This window comes from Vombatus ursinus, unplaced genomic scaffold (assembly GCF_900497805.2).
Source record: "Vombatus ursinus unplaced genomic scaffold, bare-nosed wombat genome assembly UNPS02007612.1, whole genome shotgun sequence".
NCBI classification, from domain to species: Eukaryota; Metazoa; Chordata; class Mammalia; order Diprotodontia; family Vombatidae; genus Vombatus; species Vombatus ursinus.
In genome coordinates, this window is record NW_020947390.1 from 1844767 (window position 1) to 1869346 (window position 24580).

Consider the following 24580-nt stretch of genomic DNA (forward strand, 5'->3'; position numbering starts at 1 on the left):
CACCTCTACATTCACCCAAGGGATACTAAGGGACATTTATTGTTAACCCTGGCTAGTCCTATGTTGACATTTTCCTTAAAGAAAGGCATTCTAAAGTACCAACCTTCATGGGAAGACAGGGCTCATGAGAATTTCTCTTCCCTTCCAGATTGTCCTTTTTTCTACAGGGTTAAATGATTGAGTATATAACCCACTAACTGGAATATCATTAATTCAGGCATAACATTTGAGGTTTTTTACCCCACACTTTTTCGTTTTTTTACCCAACGTGGTCATTCAGAATTGAGTAGGAGACATAGGAACTTAGAACCATTAGATAATACCTCACTTCTCCCCTTTTTCCCTACCTACACTTTACATTCACACATACAAATTCTGCACACATTACATCCCTCAGCTATTTCATTGTACAGTAGGGACAACTTAAGGGGACTTAGAGGTGAAAAATGAATTTTATTCTCTCATAAAAAGTTAAAGTCAGCTCTTCCCCTGCTAAGGTGATATGGCTACAGGCTGTAAATATTCTTTTTATTAATCTGTTTAAATGTTCTGGAGAGGAAATCTTTCCACAATAATCTTTCCTTTGTTCATTGGGGTTTACGGTTGCTTCTCTAGCAGCCAGTTATTAAATAAATAAAGAATCTCATCTCCCACCAGAGGAAATATAAGTGATAAGAGGACAAAGGGTTATGGAAAATAAAGGACACTCCTCACCTTAAGAAACAGTAAAGAACAAAAGGTTCAAATTCACAAAGAAAAAAGATTCATCTAATAGCTATGGTGTTTTATTACCTTGCTATCCAACTTCCTGGTAACCAACCCAGCCTTCCTGACCATACAATTACTTTATTTATAGTCTTAATTCCTTTTACCTGACTTGAGGCAGCAAAACAAAAGGGAAAGAGCCCTGGCTCTGGAAACAGAGAACATAAGTTCAAATCTTCCCTATGACATCATCATCATCATCATCATCACAGCTAGCATGTATGTAGCACCTTTAAGGTTTGCAAAGGGATTTGATCCTCACAACAACCATGTAAGATAAATGCTATCATTGCCCCCCCACTTAACATAAGGGGAAACTGAAGTTGGAAGAGGTCAAGTGACATGCCCAGGATCACATCGCTAAGTGTCTGAACTCTAAACTCAGTTCTTCCTGACTCCAAATTCAATGTTCTATCCACTGTAACACCTGCCTGCCTATTCCTATGTGACCTGTAGGTGTGTTAACTTAGCCACTTTGGGCCTTAGGATCCTCATTCATAAAATGAGGGAGTTGTACTAAATGGTCTTTGAGGTCCTTTCTAGCTACAAAGGGGAAGGGAGGGGGAAAAATGAGCATTTTTATTTGTGCCTATGTGCCAAGCACTGTGCTAAGTATTTGCTTACAAATATGATTTCATTGGATCCTCACAACCCTAAGAGGTAAGTGTTGGTATTATCACCATTTATAGTTGAGGAAACTGAAGCAAACAGAGTTTAAATTACTTTCCCAGGGTCACACAGCTAGTATGTGAGGCCACATTTAAACTTGGGTTTTCCTGACTCTGAGCCAGAGTTCTCTCTTCTGTGCTACCAGATGACTCTATGAGCCTTGGATGATCTAGCCATATGTGATCCTTGAGACTAAGCTTTTGCTATCACTAGTGACAAGGCATAACAGCAAAATAGTGACGAGCCAATGGGAAGGATTGACTCAAGAAAGTAGCTTCTAATTTGGTCTAGACTCAATACAGACTCAGTGCAACTTCCTATACCCCAACCAACTACAGTATTGTACAGTATTTTACATGATAATTGGCCAACTAATCATTCAACCAATAATATTTGAAGGGCACCAAGTTTAAAGACACTCTTTTAGTAGGCTATGTGAGCTCTAAACCCCAATACCTGGCACAGTGCCTGGCACATAGTAGACACTTAATAAATGTTTTTGATGACCTGTCAATAAAAAGAAATACATGGACCCCTGTCCTCGATAAGCTTATAATTTAGTAAGACATATATTTATGAAAAGATAATTACCAATACAGTAAAGATCAGAACAGTAGGTGCCAAGTGCTAAATGAATTACTGGCCATGTAGAAAGTCAAAGAATTACTGTGAGCTGGGAGGTAGTTCACAAAGAAGACAGGATTTGAACTGAACCTTGAAGGGTGGGGAAAAAAACATAGGTAAGAAAGGATAAGCTTGAGAGGAGTATGTGCATTTGTGAGTAAGGTCAGAGTTTCATAGTCAAGGTACCACTATCCTTCCAGGCATTTAGGTTCATAATCTCAGCATTATGCTTAATTCCTTACCTGGTACTGTGGGGAAAAAAAGTCCTCCTATTTATAACTGTCTTTGACACCTCATGCCCTAAGCAAGAATCAATGTCACACTAACAAGATTCTAACTAGGCCCAGCAAGATGTAAGCTCCTTGAGAACTGGGACTGCTTTTCATTTAAGTCTGTATTTTCTGCACCAAACACTGGGTTTTGCACATAGTAGGGGCCTAATTAATATTTGGATTGAACTGCTTTGTACACAGAAGATGAACAGCACCCCACTGCAAAACATTTATCCATTTCTGCCACCTTCATTGAAGATGCCACTCATGGCAGCTAAATTAAACATGTTCATCTTTATTAAGGAATCATTCATCTTTATTAAGGTCAAAATGAAGAGATTAAGCCATAGCAGAATCTGTTCGCTTCATATTTATAAAGCTGTAGCAAAAGAGAGGAATTAACATTTCATTTCCAGTGCAAAGCATTGAGCCAGAATTTAGAAATTTATTTTTGCTTGTTGTTTTCTCTCTTTTTTTTTTTTAGTTTTTCAAAATTAATGACCATTTCTTTCCTCTGCCCACCCCACTTTGGAAAAGAGAGAGAGAGGGAGAGCAAGAGAGAGAGACGGAGACAGAAAGAGAGAGACAGAGACAGAGACAGAGAGACAGAGAGAAAGAGAGAAGAAAGACAAAACCCTTATAATAAATTCACATAGTCGAACAAAACAAATTCCTGTCTCTTGAGTCTGTTCTCTTATAGGCAGTGGGTAGCATGCTTTCAACACCGGCCTTCTAATTGGACATTGTTGTTGGGCATTGCCTTGATTAGAGTTCTTTTTTTTTTTCATCCAAAGACAAGGTTTATTAGAACATCGATGGAAAGGGGGGATAGGGAGTGAGATTTAAAGAATATGCTATATTGGCCAGACGCTTAAGGAATCTAAGCATTTGTATTGTTAATGCAAGCAGGACAGATCTTAAGAATCTGAGCACTTTAATGGAGGCCAGATGGACCTTATATACAGAAAGACTGTGGGAGGGATCTAGGAGTGGCCAAGTAGTTTGGGGTGACTGGGGGAGGGGTCTAAAGAGGATCTGGTTGGGAACAAAATGCCAGGGACCTGGAACACATAGTCAAGGGAGAATGGAGCCTAGATAGGATTAAGGGTGGAAAGTGGCCAGGGGCCATAGGGAAGTAAGACAATGGAGGGTTAGGCTAGGTAAAGGGTAACAGACAATTGGGGCAATGAAAGGCCAGTTGATAGGATTATAGCCTCAGGCAAAGGCCAGAGGTTTGCCCATGTGGGAAAGTCTAGGGCTTTTCCTTTTTGGGGTACAGATCCCAAAGACATGGTTTTCATGTCAACCCCTTTCAGGGGTTCAGATCCCATCCCCATCATTCCCCGCCTCAAACAAATGGGACTCAAATTCTTTTGGGGTAAGAAGGGAAGATCTTGGCTTCTGAAACTGCTTCCTGCTGTCAAGGGGCATAGAGCTGTCCCTGCCTCAAGGGGGTCCCAAAGAGGAGGTTGACTGGAACTGAGCACAGGCTGAATCCAGAGGATGACAGAAGGGGTGGGGGGGACGACATTACCCACTGTTTGCTACCAACAGTAGGTGAATGATCTGTAGTCTGGAAGACACAAATCTGACAGAAAAGACTGCAGGTCCCAGATACTGGGAGATGTAAAAGTGTAAGAGCTCCATTAAAATCATTTACATTTGACCTGCAGGATTATCTGATCTTATTACTTTTTCAAAAGTTTAAGTAATAATTTTGCAGGTAGAAGTTTTCCACCCCTGTGTTCAATAGTTACACAAATCAATTTGCCAAGAGACTGACTTTCACTTCAATTATCACTGAAATTTTCCTCCCCAATCCAAACTAAAGATGTTTCTGACTTAATTTCAGTTGCTTGGGGTATCAAATGACTACACATTCAGGTCAAAACAGTAAGATCTCACAGGCTTGCATTGTGCCTATATCTTTTGCTGTCTATTGACTCTGACTATAGAAATTTGCTATAAAAGGATAAAGCAGGGATAAGATTTAGGGCCCAAATATTTCAGGAAAAACATCCTTAGCTCTGCTTGAATTCAGATAATTCACAGTTTTCTAACCATGCAGTATCAAATTCACCTCATAGTCAGACTCAGAAATAGCCAGGTGGGTAGCATTCATTTTCAAAGGAACATAATGGAGAAACTGAGCCAGGAGGATCCCATCTTAGACTGAGGCTAAAACTGTTCTCTCAGCTTTTCCCAATGTTGACTTTCCACCTATATCACATTCTCTCTGAGTAGCTTGTGGCATTTCTCTCAGATGGTAGATTATTGATTATCGATGGATTATTATGATCCATCAGACAGCTCAAAATAAAATCCCATGAGCTTTAACCTCAAACAACAAGTTTTATTAATCACAGCTTAGCAAAACTTTTCCTGGATTTACATCTCAAATTTAAATGTGTCCTGGTATAAAAAGCCAATTGTTAGAGATTATTTTCATATACTTGCAAATTCTCAGCAAGCCATAACTCAAACAAGCTTTTTGGCAAGTTAACACATTAAAACAATAGCCAAATTGTTTTAGTTATAACCAAATTATGAAGAGTTGCTTGACATAACTAATACAAAAAGTTTACCAATTTGAAACTTGAAACAAACCCATTACCAATCAGGTGACTTCAGTTTTGTTAAATGCATTTCCAAATTACTTTACACAGAGGATCAACATCTCATCATTAACAGTTAAAACTACAACTTCAAAAGAGTAGGTTTACCTAAGTTAGGAGGCTGGCTAGCTTCTTTACCTTGACCCATCTTCCTTCCCACTGCTGCTGGGGGTTGAGGTGGGGGGGGGGGGTGAGCAGGATGTGCTGAACCTGGGTGATGCTTCCAGGCAAAGGTTGCCCCAGGGTCCAAGGCCATTGCCAGTGAGGCCCATGCAGTACGTGCTGCCCCTCACCCCTCCTTCCTTTTGCCAGGTGGGGAAGGGCAAATTCGAAGGTGAAAAGGGAATGATAAAACACTCTTCCCCTGCGGGGGGGGGGGGGGGGGGGGGGGGGGGGGGTTTTAAAAAGGAGCCCTTTTTTTTTTTTGGCTAGGCAATGGGGTTAAGTGACTTGCCCAGGGTCACATAGCTAGTGAGTGTTATGTGTCTGAAGCCAGATTAGAACTCAGGTCCTACTGACTCCAGGCTGGTGTCCTAGCCACTGTGGCACCTAGCCATCCCAACAAAGATACCCTCTTGATTCAAGCGAAGGGAGTGGGAGAAGGGAGTGAACAGGATTGTAAGGAGATGTTTCAAAACTCCTTAATGATCAATCACAAAATCTTCAGAATCTACTGAAATTTTTTAGCTGTTCTAACTTTTCCCTGTAGCCTCCTTTAAGGAGGATCCAGGGATGGAGAGGGAAGGGAATAAGTAAGCCTCAGGGAACCAAAAAGTGCCTGCTGTTTTCTCAATTCCTTAGCACAGAGAGAATTGACAGAATTAGGCATACACTTCTGGATAGGGCGTCCATCCTTGCTGTCTATGCTGCAGAAGGTGTACCCAGGTCCATGGCCTCAAACTGAACCAGTCTCTGATACATCAGGTCAAGTGTGAGACAGCCTTGGAACTATCTGCATGAAAAGCAACTCCAAGTCTTCCTACATACTTGGCGAGAAACCCCAAACGCAGGGCAAGAAAGTGGGGGGCGGCCTGCATACCTTCCAGTCTTGGCTGGAGAAGAGCTTGGGGTTAGGCAGCTTCCCCATATGGGCCACCAAAATATTGTGGTTTAGAGGTTTAAGGGTGGTGGGACCCCAAATCACGACACGCAGGTCCTGCCCAAATGAATTTGACCCAAGCCTTCTTTCAGTCAAAGACAAGGTTTATTAGAACATAGATCGGGGTGGGTGAGATTTAAACAATCTGCCATAATGGTCAGACTCTTAAGGAATCTAAGTATTTGTATCGCTAATGCAATCGGGCCAGATTTTAAGACTCTGAGCCTTGATTAGAGTTCTTAAGCCCCTCAAATGTTGTTTGTTTTTACAATGGTATTATTGCATAAGTCAGGGATAGGGAATCTGCGACCTTGAGGCTACATGTGGCCTCAAGACCACAGGTTCCCCACCCCAGTATTGGTTGTTGTCCTAGTTCTGCTCATTTCACCCTAAACCATTTCATACAAGTCTTCACAGGCTTCTCTGAAACTGTCCCTTTCACAATTTCCTATGGCACAATAGTATTGCATTACATTCATACACCACAATTTGTTTCACCATTGCCCAATTTCACCTTTTTAAAAGGATGTGCTGATGCATTACAAGCCATTTAAGTGCTAACATGTCTCATTTCCCTGAAGTGATTAGTAAAGGAAACTATAATTACCTGTGGATTCATCAAATAAATCAGTACACAGATCCCAGTGGACTTCATTATCACTAATGCAGATAAATGTTCTGGACATGGAAAATAGAATTGTTAGCTGTCAGCACCAGTGCTCTCAAACCAACATGTTAAGACCATCCTGGTGGCCCAGTGGATAGAGTTCTGGGCCTAGAATCAGGAAGAACTGAGTTTGTATCTGGCCTCAGATACTTCCTAGCTGGGTGACTCTGGACAAGTCATTTAACTTCAATTTGCCTGAGTTTCCTCAACTGTAAAAAATGAGGATAATAACAGCACCTACCTCAAAGGGTTGTTGTGAGGATTAAATAAGATGATCTCTGTAAAAAGTACTTAACAGAGTGCCTGGCATATAATAGGTGCTATATAAATGTCCCCCTGCCCTTTCATTCCTCATCCTTATTGATAACTCACTCACCTACATTTTTTTAATGTTTTGTTATTGTTTAGTCATTTCAGTTGTGTCCAATTCTTTGTGACCACATTTGGGGTTTTCTTGGCAAAGATACTAGAGTAGTTTGCCTTCTTCAGATCATTTTACAGATGAGGAAACTGAGGCAAACAGAGCTAAGTGACTTGCCCAGGGTCACACAGTTAGGAAATATCTGAGGCTGGATTTGAACTCAAGAAGATGAGATTTCAGGCCTGGCACTCTATCCACTGTGCTACCTAGCTTTCCATTTTAAAGGTTTACAAAGCACTTTTCTCACAACTACCTGATGGTGGGTCGTCTAAGTATTTTCATTTCCATTTTACATTTAAAGGAACTATGTCTCAGAGAGGAAAAGTAATTTGTCCAAAGTGGCATAGTTCAGTACAAGAGTCGTAACCATATTCCCTGACTCTACCCAGCGATGATGAATAAGAGTCAGTAAGATAAGGGTTCAAATCCTACCTCTGACATTTAGTAGCTGTGTGAGCATGGGCAAGTAACTTAACCTCTCTGAACCTCAGTTACCCCATCTGTGAAAGGAAATAATAATGTCTGTAGTACTTATATCATGGAGTTATTGTCAGGATAAAACATGCACAAAGTATGTAAAATGCTTTATGAACCTTAAAGTATTATATAAATAACTATGATGATGATGATGGCCTTTAGATCTAGAAAAAGATCTCACTGGTCATCTAACATGTTATAGATGAGGACATCAAAGCCCAGAGAAGTCAAATGCCTTCCCTCAGGTCACACAACTATTAAATAAAGGATTCTAAATTTAAAATCAGTGAGTCTTGACTCCCCACCAGGGCCCTGGACATTATACCATATTACCTACCTTCCCTCATCAGAAAAGTAATCATTTCGGTTTCTGTTTCCCCCTTAATTCCTGGGGAACCATTTAAAGGACCAGATCTTATTGGTCTGGGGAACATGAGAGGTTTTTTTACCCTAAAAAATATATTCATTCTCTTGCCTTGTAGAGTATCTCCTGGGATGGGGAACCTGTGGCCTCAAGGCCACATGTGGCCCTCTAAGTCCTCAAATGTGGCCCTAACTCTTTGACTGTCAAAAGGCCACACTTCAGGACCTAGAGGGCCACATGTGGCCTCGAGGCCACAGGCTCCCCACCCCAGGAGATAAAGATTTGCTTTGCATCCATTTAACGCAACTTTGAAAGGCAAAACAATGTAAATTTAATTACAAACCTGTTATGGCAAGATTTTCATTTAATAACTGAAATTTTAAATCAATAAAATGTGTAATATGGTTATAATAGAAATATAGTGATAAACATCTCTAAATATGTAAGGAACATAATGAGCTTGACTAGACCTAAGGCACTCATTTAAATATTCAAGGAATTAACTACAAATGCCCGCCTCTAATGAATGGTCATAATGAAACCTTCCTTAGAGCTATAAATGCTTTATTCTTGGTGATTGTTACAAGCTCATGAAACAGCACATAGCAGTTTCCCAGTTTTCAGTCTAATTCCAACCTTCCCTCTCAGAAGGGCAAAATAAGTACCTACAACAAACACCTTCTCAAGGAAGATGAGAGAAAATTGTTTTTTTCCAGCCTTGTAGTTGGTGACCACCATAGCTGCTAGTTTCCCTGTGCCAAGGATTTAAGAGGGCATCAGTGAAAGCAGGGACTGTTTCAGTTTTGTCCTTTTATCCCCAGAGCTTTGTACATGCCTAGCACATAGTAGCTACTTAACAAATGCTCATTGGTTGATTAATTGACAGAATGAAAGGAGGCTGGATTTAGAGGTAGGTAGCCTGTGTTCAAATCCCTGCTTTGCCACTTACTCCCAACCTGTAACTTTGGGGGAAAAAATTTACCTCTCTAGGACTAAATTTCCTCATTTGTAGAATAAGACGGTTAGACTAGATGATCTCTAAGGTTCCTTTCAACTCTATGATCCATGGCTTATAGCTCAGAGTTTAACTGCTCCAAGCTGTGGCCACTCAGTGAAATCTCCACTTTATCAGATCAATTCATTCCAAGAAAGCTGATCCAACAGAACAATAAGGGGAAGTGACCCTAGAAATAAGTAATGAGGAAAGAACAGCAACCACAAAACAATTAAAAATGAATGTTAAACCCTACAAAGTAAACAAAAAATTAATTGAAATAATTTATAAATTCAACAAACCTGCAGGAAATCCACCTAAATGATTAGCCCTCTTGCATTTCTTTATAACACCAACAAAACCGAGTAGGAAGAACTATAAAGAGAAATCCTATTCAAAATAAGTACAAAACATATAAAATATTTAGGAATGTATCTACCAAAAAATTACCAAAGAACTATATAAATCCAACCATAAAACATTCTTTGCAGGAATAAAGACAGAACTAAATAATTGGAGACATTAATTGCTCTAATAAATCAAGTTAATATAATAAAAATGACAATACTACTTAAAATAATTACCTTATTCAGTACCATATCAATCAAACTACCAAACGATTATTCTACAGAAATAAAAAAAATGACAATTCTATGGAGAGGACAGAGTTTATAACTAGATGGTTGATAGAGAGGATCAAACAAGATGAAATAGACAGTTTTAACTATATAAAATTAAAAAGTTTTTGCACGAACAAATCTAATGCCATTAAAATGAGGAAGGAAACAGGTAACAGGAAAAACCTTTGCAGGGGTTTTATCAATCTCTGACAAAGGTCTCAAGTCCAATATGAAACTGATTCAAATTTATAACACTATTATTGTATCATATATTATTATTATGATGATGATGATGTTACCTTACCTTGCCATACATTATATTATATTATGTTATGTTGTTCTCTAATAGATGTGAACAGACAGTTTTCAAAGGAAGAAATCTAAGCTATCAACAACCATATAAAAATGTTCCAAATCACAAATAAAGAAAATATGCAACTCTGAGGTTCTACCTCACAGCCATCAGAGTAGTAAAAACGACAAAAGAAAAATGACAAATGTTGGAAGGGTAGCAGGTTAACAGGCACATTTGTGCATCATTGGTGAAGTTCCGAATTGGTCTAGCCAATCTGGAAAGCAGTTTGGAACTATGTCCCAAACTAAATTGTATATAATCTTTGACCCAGCTATACCATGCATATACCCTAAAAAAAATCAAATAGGAAAAAGACTCACATGTACAAAGGTATTTATGTTTCATTCTGCGTTTTAAGTCCATCTCTCTGGTAGGAAGTAAGTGCTCTGTTTCATCTTCAGTCTCTGGACTTGAAGTTAATCATTGCATTGATTAAAGTTCCAAAGTCTTTTAGGTTCTCTTTATAATGTTGTTATATAAATTATACTCCTTTTTGTGCTCACTTCACTATTATATTTGATTTTATTATACTTGATCCATTTTTCTAGCCTATTAAGATCTTTGTGGATTTCATTTCCACATATTAGCTATCACTCCCAGTTTCTTGTCTTGGGAAAATCTGATAAACATGTCATCTAAAATTTCAACTAAGTCACTGAGAAAAATGTTGAACAAAACAGGGCCAAGGAGAGAACCCTGGAGCGCTAAATTTAGAGACCTCTCCATAAAAGCCATTGACTAATTAGTCAATTATGACTAGCAAAGTCCCATCTTTCCAGTGCTTCTGAATCTACCTAATTTGATTACATAGTCCAAATATGTCTTATCACTCTCAACCAAAAAAGAAAGCATGGTAAATGCTTTGCTAAAATCTATATATATACTGTAACTATAGCATTTTTCTGGTTTACCAGTATAACAAACTTATTAAAAGAAGAAATATGGTTAGTTTGCAATTTTCTTGACAAATGAATTTATACTAGTTCGTGGTGATCACATTTTCTTTTCTAAACGCTCACAAGCCATTCCTTTAATAGTATGTCTTTGGAGTTTGCCAGTAATCAAAGTTAAGTTCATCATCTTAAAGTTTATGGACTCTTCTCTCTTTACCTTTTTGAAAATCAGGATGTGTCCTTTCACCCTATAGTTCTTTATAATTTATTAAGTACTTACTATGTTCCAAGTACTGTGCACTGCAGATAGATACAAAGACAAAAACCAAATAGTTCTTGCTATTGAGGAGCTTACATTTTATTGGAATAGAAAAACTATATCTTGGTAACCTGATCTTGACTCCATCTTCTACAAATTTCTTTAAAAATCTAAGCTGGTTATCAAGTTCCTTAATACAGTCACATTGGTCAATTTAAATAGTTGCTCTATCTTTCTAATAGGAATCATTTGTCTTCAGAATTTCATTGTTGTGAACTTCCCATTCTTCTTGGGTCAACCTCTCCTACTTCCCAATACTCATTCACTCCTCATAGTGGGCCCTACTTACTCTTCAACCCCTTGTAGTCTGGCTTCTGACTCATTATCACTAAAACCAAAATATTTTTTCTGGTCCTTCTGTTTAATTTCTCTATTGTTTTTGATATTGATCATCCACCCTCATACACTCTCCTCCAGTTCCCTGACCATGCATAATTGTGATCTCCTTCTGCCTCTGACCACACATTCCATGTCTCTTTTTCTGATTTCACTTCCTTCTCCAATCCTTTAAACATGGATACCCCTGAAATTCTATCCTTTGTTATGTTCTCTCAACACATTCTTCCTTGATGGCATACTCCAATTCTTTTTTTTTCTTGTAATATATTTTTATTTATTTTGTAAAATATTTCCAAATTATATGTAAAAAATTAACTTTCACTTTAAAAATTTTTAAGTTCCAAATTTTCTCCCTTCATCTTACCATTCCTCCAGTCCTTGAGGAGGCAAACAATGATATTGATTATATATGTGAAGTCATGCAAAACCCATTTTTATATTAGCCATATTGCAAAAGAAAACACAAAAAATAAAGAAAGTAAAAGAAAGTATGCTTCCATCTGCACTCAGAATTCATCAGTTCCTTCTCTGGAGATGGATTACATTTTTTATACTGGACTTTTGGAATTGTCTTGGATCACTGTCTTGATCAGAGTAGCTAAGTCTCTCACAGTTGACCATTACAATGTTCTCCTGGTTCTGCTCACTTCACTTTGTTCATATAAATCTTTCCAGATTTTTCTAAGAGCATCCTGCTCATCATTTCTTATAGCATAATAGTATTCCATCACAATCATATACCACAACTTATTCAGCTATTCCCTGATTGATGGGCATCCCCTCAATTTCCAGTTCTTTGCCACCACAAAAAAATAGCTGCTATACATATTTTTGCACAGATAGGTCCTTTTCCCTTTTCTTTGCTGTCTTTGGAATACAGATGGTATGGCAATAGTATTTCTGGGTCAAAGGGATTATATTGTTTTCTAGCCTTTTGGGTACAGCTTCAAATTGTTTTCAGAAGAGTTGAACTACTTCACATTCCACCAACAGTTCCCTATATATTTGATAAATGAGGTGTTTATCAGAGAAACTTGTGGTAAAAATAATTTTCCCAGTTTGTACTTTTCCTTCTAATTTTGGCTGCATTAGTTTTGTTTGTGCAATAACTTTTACTTTTATGTAATCAAAATTATCCATTCACCACCTGTGAGCCTCTCTACCTTTTGTTTGGTCATAAATTCTTCCTTTATCCCAGAATCTGACAGTCACATTTTTTTCATGCTCCCCTAATCTATTTATGATATCACCCTTTATATTTAATCATTTATCCATTTTGAACTTATCTTGGTATATAGGGTAAGGTACTGGTCTATGTCTATTTTCTTCCAAACTGCTTTCCAATTTTCTAGCAATTTTTGTCAAATAGTGAGTTCTTAACCCAAAAGATTGAATTTTGGGGTTTATCAAAACTAGATTGCTGTGGTCATTTACTACTGTGTATGGTGTACCTAAGTCATCCCACTAATTCACCACTCTATTTCTTAGCTGGTACCAGATTGTTTTCATGATTACTGCTTTGTAATACAGTTTGAAATCTAGTACTGCTAGACTACCTTCCTTTACATTTTTTCCCATTGATTTTCTTGATATTCTTGACCTTTTGTTCTTCCTGAATATCTCCTTATCCTCCTACTTCAGTGGTGATCAAGACAGATTTCTTTTACCAACTGAACCTACGTGTGTGTGTACACACATCTTTTTCCCCTCTTTGATGTATTTCCCTCACAAACACCATTTCCCCTCCACTACAAAAGTTCTTCTTTGCATGCCTCTTTTATCTGAGATAATTTCCCCCATTCTTCCTCTCCCTTTCCCTTTCTCCTAGGGTATTCCTCTTTCTCACCCATCCATTTTTTTTAATATCATCCCAACACAATCCGCTCATCCTGCAGTATGTAGAATACTTCTAACTGCCTTAATAAATGACAAAGTTCTTAAAAGTTATATTTATCATATTCCCATATCGGAATGTAAACAGTTTAACCTTATTGATTCTCTTATGATTTCTCTTTCATGTTTGCCTTTTTTTGTTTCTCTTGAGACTTGTATTTTAAAGTAAAATTTTGTATTCAGCTCTGATCTTTTCATCAGGAAGGCTTGAATGTCCTCTATTTCATTAAATATCCTTTCTTTTCCTTTGAACAATTATACTTAGTTTGCTGGGTAGATTATTCTTAATTATAATCCTAACTCTTTTGCCTTCTAGAATATCATATTGCAAGCCCTCTGCTCCTTTAGCATGGTAGTTGCTAAATTTTGTGTGATTCTGACTGTGATTTCATAATATTTGAATAGTTTCTTTCTGGGTGCTTGAAGTATTTTCCCTCTGACCTGAGAGCTCTGGAATTTGTCTATAATGTACATGGGAGCCTTCATTGTGGGACCACTTTCTGGTGGTAATCTATGAATTCTTTTAGTGTATTTTTTGCCTTCTTGTTCTAGGACATTATGTCAGTTTTCTTTGATAATTTATTAAGATATGATGTCTAACCTTTTTCTTTGATCATGGCTTTCAGGTAGTCTGCCAATTCTTAAATTATTCCTCCTCAATCTATTTTCCAGTTCAGTTGTTTTTCCTGATGAGATATTTCACATTTTCTTTTATTTTTTTCATTCTTTTGACTTTTTTTTATTGTTTCTTGATTTCTTATGAAGTTATTAGTTTCCACTTGCCCAAATGTAATGTTTAAGGAATGATTTTCTTCAGGGAGCTTTTGTACCTCTTTTTCCACTTGGCCAATTCTGTTTTTTAAGGTGTTGTTTTTTTCAGTATTTTTTGTGCCTCTTTTACCAAGCTGTTGTCTTTTCATGATTTTATTCCCTCACTTGCATTTCTTTACCTAATTTTTCACCTACCATTCTTATTTGATTTTGAAAATTTTTTTAGCTATTCCAGGATTTTTTGTTTGGCTTGTGTCAAAATCACATTTTTCTTCGAGGCTTTCCTTGTAGCTGTTTTGACTTCATTGTTTTTCTTGAGTTTGTGTCTTGATCATCCCTGTCACTATAGTAGCTTTTCATGGTAAAGCTCTTATTGTTGTTTGCTGATTTTCCCAACCTATTTCTTGACTTTGAATTTATGTTAAAAGTGGGTTCTGTTTCTGGCATGGGGCTCAGGGTGGGAATGGGGAGAAAAAACTTTAGTCTTTTTCACACTGCTTTTTCAGAGCTAGTTCTGGGGTTTTGGAAGTTTTCATTGCTTCCAAGGTCATGTGATCTGAGGAGAGCTGAGGTCACTGCTCTTTTGCTCTTGGCTCTGCTCTTTACACAGAAAGTGGCCCTGATTTCTTAGAACACAATTGATACTGCTCCTCAGGTCCCCCGCTCCCTTGTGACCAGAAATGATATTGCTCCTTACAGACTCTGCTCCTTGTTGACAGAAGGGGCTCCTCTTTACCCTTGAACTGTGACCCAGAAGTGGGTATTCTGCATCCAGTGATAGCGTAGTGTCCCCTGTAATCTCTTTCTGACCAGTTGCTAGGTTCCCTTACCATCTCTTGTTTGAGAACTCCCAAAGATGCTGCTGCTTCTGTCACCACTTCCTACTCCCACCACTAGTGTTTCATCCACATGGGTCCCTGGCCAGCCTCCACCCCCATGTCACAGACCTCTCTTGCTGACCTCCTAAGTTATCTTAGATTCAAAGAATGTCTCACCCTGACCTTTTGTTGACTATGACACTCCAGAATTCTATTTCAGGCATTATTTTAAAGTTTTTTTGGAAGAAAATGTTGGGAGAGCTCAGCTGAGTGCTCTCTCTACTCCACCATCTTGGCTCCATCCACAAAGACAAGCATCCTCCAATTCTAAGGCTTCAATTAATCACCTGTACCCTGATGATTCCTACATCTGTATCACTACTCTCAAACTCTCTCCTGAGCGCTAGTCCTATAGTGCTACCACCTGTTGAGTACCACTGACTGTTCTGATAGCACCTAAAGCACATCAAAACGTAACTCCACTTTCCCCTACTACATATTTCTTTCCCTAATTGCTCCATTTTTGTGGAAGGTACATTTTCCCAGGTGCATAAATCATCTTTAACTCTTTCATCTCCCCCTTCATTCTTCACATCCAGCCAGTTAGCAAATCCAATCAGTTTTGCCTTAGCAAGTTCTCTCTGAGCTTTCCTTGCCTTTTCTCTATAGTTACAGCCATTCTAGTTCCATTTTTCTCCTCTCCTATCCCATGACCACATTAATCAATAAGTAGTAACTCTAATGAACTGTTATTATCATATTTCTACTAAAGAACTTTCAGTGAATCCCATTTGTGTATGGAATAGAAGATAAACTCCTGAACTTGGCATTCAAGGTTCACCATAATCTGGCTCCTATCTTCCCAGCCCTATCTCATACTTTCCCTTTGTATACTCTGTTTCAGCTCAAACTGAACTACTTCCCTTCCATTCTTGTCCTATCTTCTTCCATCTCTGACTGCCATTTCCCATGCCTAGAATAAACTCCCCTACTCCCATCTCTTGTCTATAAAAACTGTCTTCCTTCAAGAGCCTAATCAGGTGCCACCTTCTCTATGATGCCTTTCTGAACTCCTCCAGATGAAAAATGAGCCCTCTCTTCTCAAATTTTCCATTGCATTTAATCTAGACTTCTTTGGATTTATCATATTCTGCCTTCTATCATAGCTTTTTGTTTACCTATTATTTTTCCCCCTTTCAGATTACAAGCACATTGAAGCAAGATCTGTGTCATATCTGTCTTTGTAGCTTATGTGCACAACACAGTGCTTTGTACATATAGTGGGAATTGAATAAAGATTTTTTTTTAATAAGTGAACCAAGTTGACATTGAAAACTAAATTACCTGTGACAAATTTTCACCAGTACATAACATTCTTACTACTAAATGACTTTTCTTCTCCTAATCTATAAACATATATATGTATACATATATTATATAGACATACATATGTAAATATAAACCATGAGTATATGTCACCTCTTCTTCTACTCCTACTCCTGTATCCTGTAGCAAAACAGCTAGGTGGCATGGTGGACAGAGCACTGAACCTGTAGTCAGAAAGATTTGAATTTGCATCGTTCCTCAAATACTAGCTGTGTGACCCTGGACAAGTCACTTAACCTCTATCAGACTCAGATTATTCATTTTACAATGGAGATGACATCACCTATATCACAGGTTTGATGTAAGGACCGAATGAGATAATTTATGTAAAGTGATTTTGAAATCTTAAAATACTATATAAATGTTAGTTATTATTATCCTGCTTGTTCCAGCCACTACTATCTCTTTCTTTTTAACCCCTAAAATGCCTGGAGTTGCTAAACTGAGGCTTGATAGGAACATTAGCCTAATCTGTTGAAAGATTTGGGTTTAAAAACTTTAATCTACCTGTTGATGGCTGGCCATCTGGAAGTAATGAATAGCCCTGCCCAGAAGTCCTCAATACTGCATCAGTTTCCTGGTCTCACCCCAAGATTTTAGTTGAGGTTTAGATTCAAACTTCTATAGAATCTCTAGGACCAAGGACAGTCCTGGGGCTCCCCCAAAATTTTCAATTAACTCCAGATCTTTCTACTTCTGTTGTTTAGATTAAAATGAAGAGCCTCCAGGAATCCTTAACCAATGAAACAAAACAAGGAAAAGTCAGGCACCTCCTGGGGTCTAATGGGCTTTTCTGGTCAATACCTCTGAACTAACTTACTTTCTAAATTAGATCAGAAGTCTTAATAAAAAAAAGGATGGAAGTCATGGCAACTCTACCTTAACAAATGCTAAATACCATTCCAAGTTACAGCAAGAGGCCACAGCAAATCTTTAAAAAGTAAATTGCACGAATCAAAGCATAAATGGAAAGGTGAAAAAAAGCCCCACTCTCCTAAAATATATTTTTTTCAGTAACACAGTTAAGAGTTAGAAAAGTATTCCAATCCATGTAAGCCGATTATGCTCCAATTTGGAATAATAACACAGCATTAAAAAAATCCACCCTTCATTCAATAGGGGAAGACTTATTATATTGATGAAAAACAATATTTCACAGAGCATAGACATTTAACCAACATTAGGTATACTATTTATTCCCAGAGCTGGGTGAAGTGATTCATCTTGCAAGTTGCCAAGGGAACATCTTCTATTTATTTCAAGTGTTATCCTCAGAACAGAAATGCTAGTATAGAAGAGATAACTGCAGGGCTGAGGAAAATTAGGTAGGAGTGTGTCTGTGCATGTGGGCTTATATATCTTTGAGCAGAGATTAAGGAAAAGTGATACCTTGTCAACTCAAGGGCCAAAGACAGATACATAAAATCAAATTTTTACTTATATCAAGCTCCTGAAGCACAATTATCATCAAATAGAATGTATCCCCCCATCTCTGCATGATGAAATCACTTCCATTCCTCAAGACCCAGCTCAAATGTCACCTCCTCCACAAAGTTATCTCTTTCCCTCTACTCACCTAACCTAATCAGAAGCAGTACTTTCCTCCACAGACCTCTCATAATATGTGACTGGTACACTTGCATCATCTTCTATTCTCTATCTCAGTATGCACACTTTATTTTACAAGAAGATTGTAAGCTCCTTGAGGGCAGAGACTGTGCCATTCATCTTTTTATTCCCTAAAGTATCTGGATTGGTAGGGGGCAGGGGGAAAGCGAGGGATGGAAAGGAATAATCATTTATATAGTCCCTATTATGTGTCAGACACTGTACTAAGCACTTTTTACAAATATTATCTCATTTAATCCTCACAACAACATTGCTAGATAGGTGCTATTTTTATCTCCATTTTACAGTTGAGGAAACTGATGCAAACAGAGGTTAAGCAATTTGCCCAGGGTCACACAGCTCATAAGAGTCTCCAAGCCCAGTGCTCTATCCACTGTGCCACCAGTGCCTTTAATGTAGTACCTTATATAATACCATCAAAGTACACCTTGCACATAGGAGACCTTTTGTAAACATATGTTGAAGGCCAAGCAATCTTTCTCTTCTCCTGCAAAGAATTCAGTTCTCTATCTAGCTTCTTTAAAGAATCCTTCCAACTGCAGCTTTCACTCTGGTACTTACTTTGTTATTTCTTGTAGAGTTTCATTCCATAAGATGTAGGTTCAGATGAGCCTTCACAATGAACATAGAGACAAGAATCTCTGGGACAAGACTCAGACAAGGCCTGCCTTTTATTAATAGCAGGATCTCCTAGGTCCAGAACTAAAAAACAAAACAAACAAAAAACACCTCTCATCAGTTGTTAGAACAAGGAATAGGAGTATAAATGGGAAGGAAAAGTAGTCCCATATGATGCTGGAATTTGAAGTGTAAAAGCTCCTGGGCCAAAAAATATTCTTCCTAGCCTGCCTGGATATTCATCCATCCCCCCACCCCCATGCCCGTCTATACCATCCAACATGTCCAAAACAGAATTCACTATCTTTCCTCTCACTTCCCCTCACTTTGTTTAGTACTGTCAACAGCATCTCCTAATCATCCAGGTTCACAACCTCAGTGGCATCCTCAACTCCTCACTAGCACTCACTCCACATTGTCAAATCTTGTCATCACAACCTTCACAACATCTCCCACACATGTCCTCATCTCTCCACTCTCAACACCACAACTCAGTGAGTTCCAGCATATTCCTATAAACTCCAAAATCAAACAAAAACTCCTAAGTAGCAATTACAATTCAGTGCAGTTGCTCATAATAAGTAATTACAGCTTTTCATAACCTAGTCTCTTCTAACATCTTCAGTTTTATTATCCATTTCCCTCCATACCCTCTACCTATACCTGAAATGTTCTGCCTTCTCACATACATCTCTCACTTTCCATGACTTCTTTCAAAACTCAGCTCAAATCGTACCTTGCACAGAAGACGTTTCCTAGTCCCCCTCAGTTATGAATGGCTTCTTCTCTAACATTGTCTTTCTTCTGTCTCTCTCTATTTACATGTTGTCTCTACCGTTACAGCATAAGTTCCCTGAAGGTCTAGATTTCTTTTGTCCATCTTTGGATGGACTTAGCACTTAGCACAGTGCCTGACATGCAGCAGGCACTTTCTAAATGGGGAATGACTCATTAGCAGGATTGTTATGAGAGACGTGCTTTGTAAACTTCAAAAGTGCTATAACAACAGCAACTAATTTTTCCCCTTGCTGTATAATTACCTTTCTAGTCACCTTCTTTTAAAATGCAAGTACTCTTAGGAATGGTCATACTTCATTAAGTTATTAGCAATAGCACCATAGGGATAATTAATTTATTGAATGATTGCTTAGGAATAGAATTACCGAATCTTAGATGGAAGGGATTTTGAGAGTCATTCACTATAACACCTCCATTTTTTTGGTCAGGAATTTGAAGTACTGGGAGGCAGTGGTTTGCCTGAGGTCCCAGATTGTCAGAGGCACATCAAGGATTCCTGCATCTCCTTCCCCAGCAATGAGCTAGACATCATCAAGACATTAAGGAAATCAATTGAGATATTCTTGTTGAAGTGAAGAGAAGGTATAATTTTAGAGCTTGAGTCAGTGATAGGGATGATCATGGATACTGAAAGGCTTAGAACAAAGGCAGTGAGCACCCAGAATGGAGGACACCAGTAAAGAGGAAAGTGAAAGAAGGTGGGGGAAGGGAGAGAAGAATTTCACCTACATCACTATTTTACCCATGGTTTGCTCTAGTTAGGGCTATTTTTACACTTAAAAATATCAAACTTATATGGTCTTTGTGTCCCCATAGAATTTTGTTTGTTTGTTTGTTTTGGCCAGGGGCAAATCTGAGGGAAATGAGAATGGTAAGAAAGATAACAGGCTCTTAACAACACTGACAGATTCCCTCTCCTTCATCATCCTTTGCATCCTATAAGATAGATAGTCCTGCTCTGCCCTCAAAAGCAAATTTTTTTTTTTTTTAGGATTTGTATTGCGAGGTAGGTGCTATTATTATCTCCATTTTGCAGAGGAGGAAATGGAGGCAGGCTGAAGTTAACTGAAAAAGCAAAATTTTTTAAGAAAATTACCTGAAGTTCCTGCTAGAGAAAGTAGTCTTTTTTGACCAAAGGAATCTTTCAATTCATTTTCTTAGATCACTCCAGGGAGTCTATCCCACCCAAGAAAGATGATCTTTTTTTGAAAGCAGACATTCATATCCAGGTTATCTGCACAACTGTTTCATTAAATGTGTGTGAGCAGGAGGGCAGGAAGAAGTAGAAATCTTCACTTATGCTGCTGGTAGATGGCCCTGCTCTTATTTCCACCTATAGACCAGAATGGAGCAGAGTAGTTTCTCCAAGACTGGCGAGCAGGGTTTTGTTTTTTGTTTGCTTGTGTTATGTGGAGTCATTTTCCCCACTGGCGCTCTTTCATTTAGCAAGCCTGATAGAGTCACAAGAATTGATAGTCCTCAAACTTTGGATCCTCAAATATCCTGAACATCTAATACCTCCCATTTCACAAGGTCACAGAATTTCAGAGCATTAAGGGACTTAAGGAACCTGCCTTACTCCTCCTTCCCTGCCCTATATAACAAAGAAGTACTGATAAGCAAAACAAATCAGCATATCAGCCATATTTAGTACTATATACCTCATTCAAAACTTTTCTGTGACTGGGAAGTAGACATACTTCACTGTCACCCCCCTGAAATCATTCATGATTGGTCACTTTATTGCTCAGAGCTCTTATGTCTTCCAAATTTATTTTCATTTATATTACTATAGTTACTGTGTAAATTAGACTGTCAGAATCACAAAATTTTTAGATTTGTGTGGGATCTCTATGGTAATCTAGCCTAACCTCCCACCTAAAAAGGATCCGCACTATAGCATACCATCAAGCCCTCTAGTTGAAGCCCTCCATTGAGAGGGTAAGCCACCAACCCTAAGCATAGCTCAGTCTACTTTTTGGAGAATTTTAATTGTTATAATGTTTTTCTTGACATCAAATCTTAATTTCCATTTTTGTAACTTCTACTCATTGTGCCTGCCCTCTGAGGCCAGGTAGAAAAATACGAATCTCCCTTCCACATAACAGCCCATTCAGATATCTTGGTTGGTTGTCATCCTTCTTTCTTGAAGGGGACCAAAAAGACATAACTACATTGGAACCAAGGTACAACATGACTATAGCTGATCAGAACAATAGGAGCTCGGAAGGCTCTACCACAGAATGGGTACAAACAGTCCATATGAACATTTGGAGCCGAGATGTCTCTAAATTTGCATATCTCAATTGCTACTGCAATTCTGCCGTGCTCGTAGATAACAGCACCTTCTTTGATACAAGTACACCATGCTGGGCCAGTGTTCCCATATCTCACAGTCAATTCCAAAATTCCTCAAAGAGACTTAAGAGTGTCCTTGTATCACTTCTTCTGATCACTGTGTGAGTTGCATGCCTTGTGTGACTTCTCTGTAAAATAGTCTTTTAGGGAAACATATATTTGACATTTGAACAATGTGGCTAACCCATCAGAGTTTTGCTCTCTGTAGTAGAATTTGAATGCTTGGCAGTTTAGCTCAAGAAAGGACTTCAGTGTCTAGTACCCTATCTTCCCATGTGATATTCAAAATCTTCTTAAGACAATTCAAATGGAAGTGATTTGGTTCCCCAGCATGGTGCTGGTAGACTGTCCAGATTTCACAGGCATACAACAATGAGGTCAGCACAATAGCTCTGTAGACCTTCACTATGGTAGGCAGCCTAATTCCTCTTCTCTCCCACACTTTCCTTTGGAGCTTCCCAAACACTGAGCTAGCTCTGGCAATGTATGTGATAACCTCATCATCTGTGAGTACATCCCTAGAAAGTACACTGACAAGGTAAAAGAACTTATTCACAGTATTCAAAATTTCTCCATTTGCTGTAATGGATGGTTCCACATATGGATGGTGCAGTGTTGACTGGTGGAGAACCCGTGTTTTCTTGGTGTAAATTGTTAGGCCAAAATTAGCACAAGTGGCAGAGAATCAATCCATACTTTGTTGAATCTCAGCAGAAGCTGCATTGGGTGCCAAATTTTCTGCTAACAAAAAATCACATACCAACTCTTACTCTACTTTAGTCTTGGTTTGTGGCTTTTTCAAGTTAAATAGTTTACTCTCAGTGAGGTAGCTGATCCTGATGCTGTTTCCACCCTTGTTGAAGGCTTCTGACAACATTGCTGAAGACATCATACTAAAAAGAATGGGAGCAAGCACACAGCCTTCTTTCACTCCAGTGGTGACTAGGAGAGCGCAAGAGCATCATCCATCATCCAGAGCTCAGGCAAGCGTGCCATCATGAAATTGATGTACAACACTGATGAACTTCTCCAGGCAACCAAATTTTGATCTAATTTTCCAAAAATCCTTACTACTGACAGTATCAAAGGCCTTGGTCAGATCAACCAACATTGTATACAGACCTCTCTTCTGTTCTTGACATTTCTCCTGGAGTTGCTGGGCAGCAAATACCATATTGACTGTTCCTCGGCCCTTTCTGAAGCCACATTGTCTCTCAGGTAGATGACCATCTTCCAGGTGAAGGATCAGCTTATTAAGGAGGACTCTAGCAAGAATCTTAATACCTCTATAATGTCTCCCTAAGACCTTTCTTATCCCTAGCTCCTTCAGCTACTTCTCATAAGACATGGACTCACAGCCCTTTGCTATCCTGGTTACCTCCTCTGGATACAACAGTTTGTCAATATCCTTCTTAAATTGCAGTGCACAGAACTGAATATAAATTTTTCATATGAGTTATAATGAGGGCAGAGTACCATGGGACTATCATCTCCATATTACTGGAAGCTATGCTGCCTCTTAATGAAGCCCAAGATGAAATTGTCTTTTTAGTTGCTACATTACACTGCTGACTCTTATTAGCTGGCAGTCCACTAAAACCCCTAGATTTCTTTGCAGGTATCTAGGTAAAATAGTGTCTAGAGCACTGGACTATAAATAGGAAGACCCAAGTTCAAATCCTGCCTCAGATACTAGCTGTGTGACTCTGGACAGATCATTTAATTTCTCTCAGCTTCAATTTCCTCATCTATAAAATAGAGATAATAATAGCACATGCCTTGAAGGATTGTTGTGAAGGTTAAATGAAACAACATAAATGAAACACATTGCAAAGTTTAAAGTGCTTTATTTCAGAAAACCATGCATGCCTCCCATCCTGTTAACTTTTTCAACTTTGTGTCATCTGCAAATTTGGTGAACTTGCCATCTATGCCTCTATCCAAGTTATTGATAAAATGTTAAATGGCACAGGGCTAAGCATAGATCCTTGGGGCACTCTGCTAGAGACCACCCTGAACCATTAATGATTACAATGTGAGTTTAGTCATCAATCAGTTTCAAATCCAACCAACTGTGTTACCCTAGAGGATCCTAGAGGATATCCTAGGGTCCACATCTCTATCTTTTCCAAGAGAATGGAAAGAGATATTTTATGAAATCCTTTGCCAAAATCTAAGTGAATCATATCTACAACATTCTCCTGGTCTACTTTGTGAAAAGAAAGGAATAAGGTTAGTCTGGCATTCTTGTGTTTGGTGAAATCACGTTAGCTCTTTATAATTACTACTTCTTTTTCCGGATGTTCATTAGTCATCTCTTTAAAAATACATTCTAGAATTTTCCTGGGAACTAATGTCAAGCTCACTGGCCTATAGTTTGCTGACCCTATTCTCTTCCCCTGCCCTTCCCCCTTACAACAAACAAACAAACAAACAAACCCTGGGAGAAATGGGAAGGAGCATGTGACAGAAAAGTTGAACCTGCCACCACCACCACCACCACTACCACTACTGGCAGCTATGTGGTGATAAAGGGATGGATTTGGAGTCAGGAAGACCTGAGTTCAAATATAGCTTCAGACACTTACTAGCTATGGGACCCTGGACATTTAACCTCTATCTGTCTAAGTTTTCTCATCTGTAAGATGAAGATAATAATAGAACCTATTTCCCAAGTATGTTGTGAGAGTAAATAGAGATAATATTTGCAAAGAACTTTGCAAACCTCAAAATTCTATATAAGCGCTATTATTATATTATTTTATTTTATTATATTACATAATAAGTACAATTGTTATATTATTCTTATCTCCTCT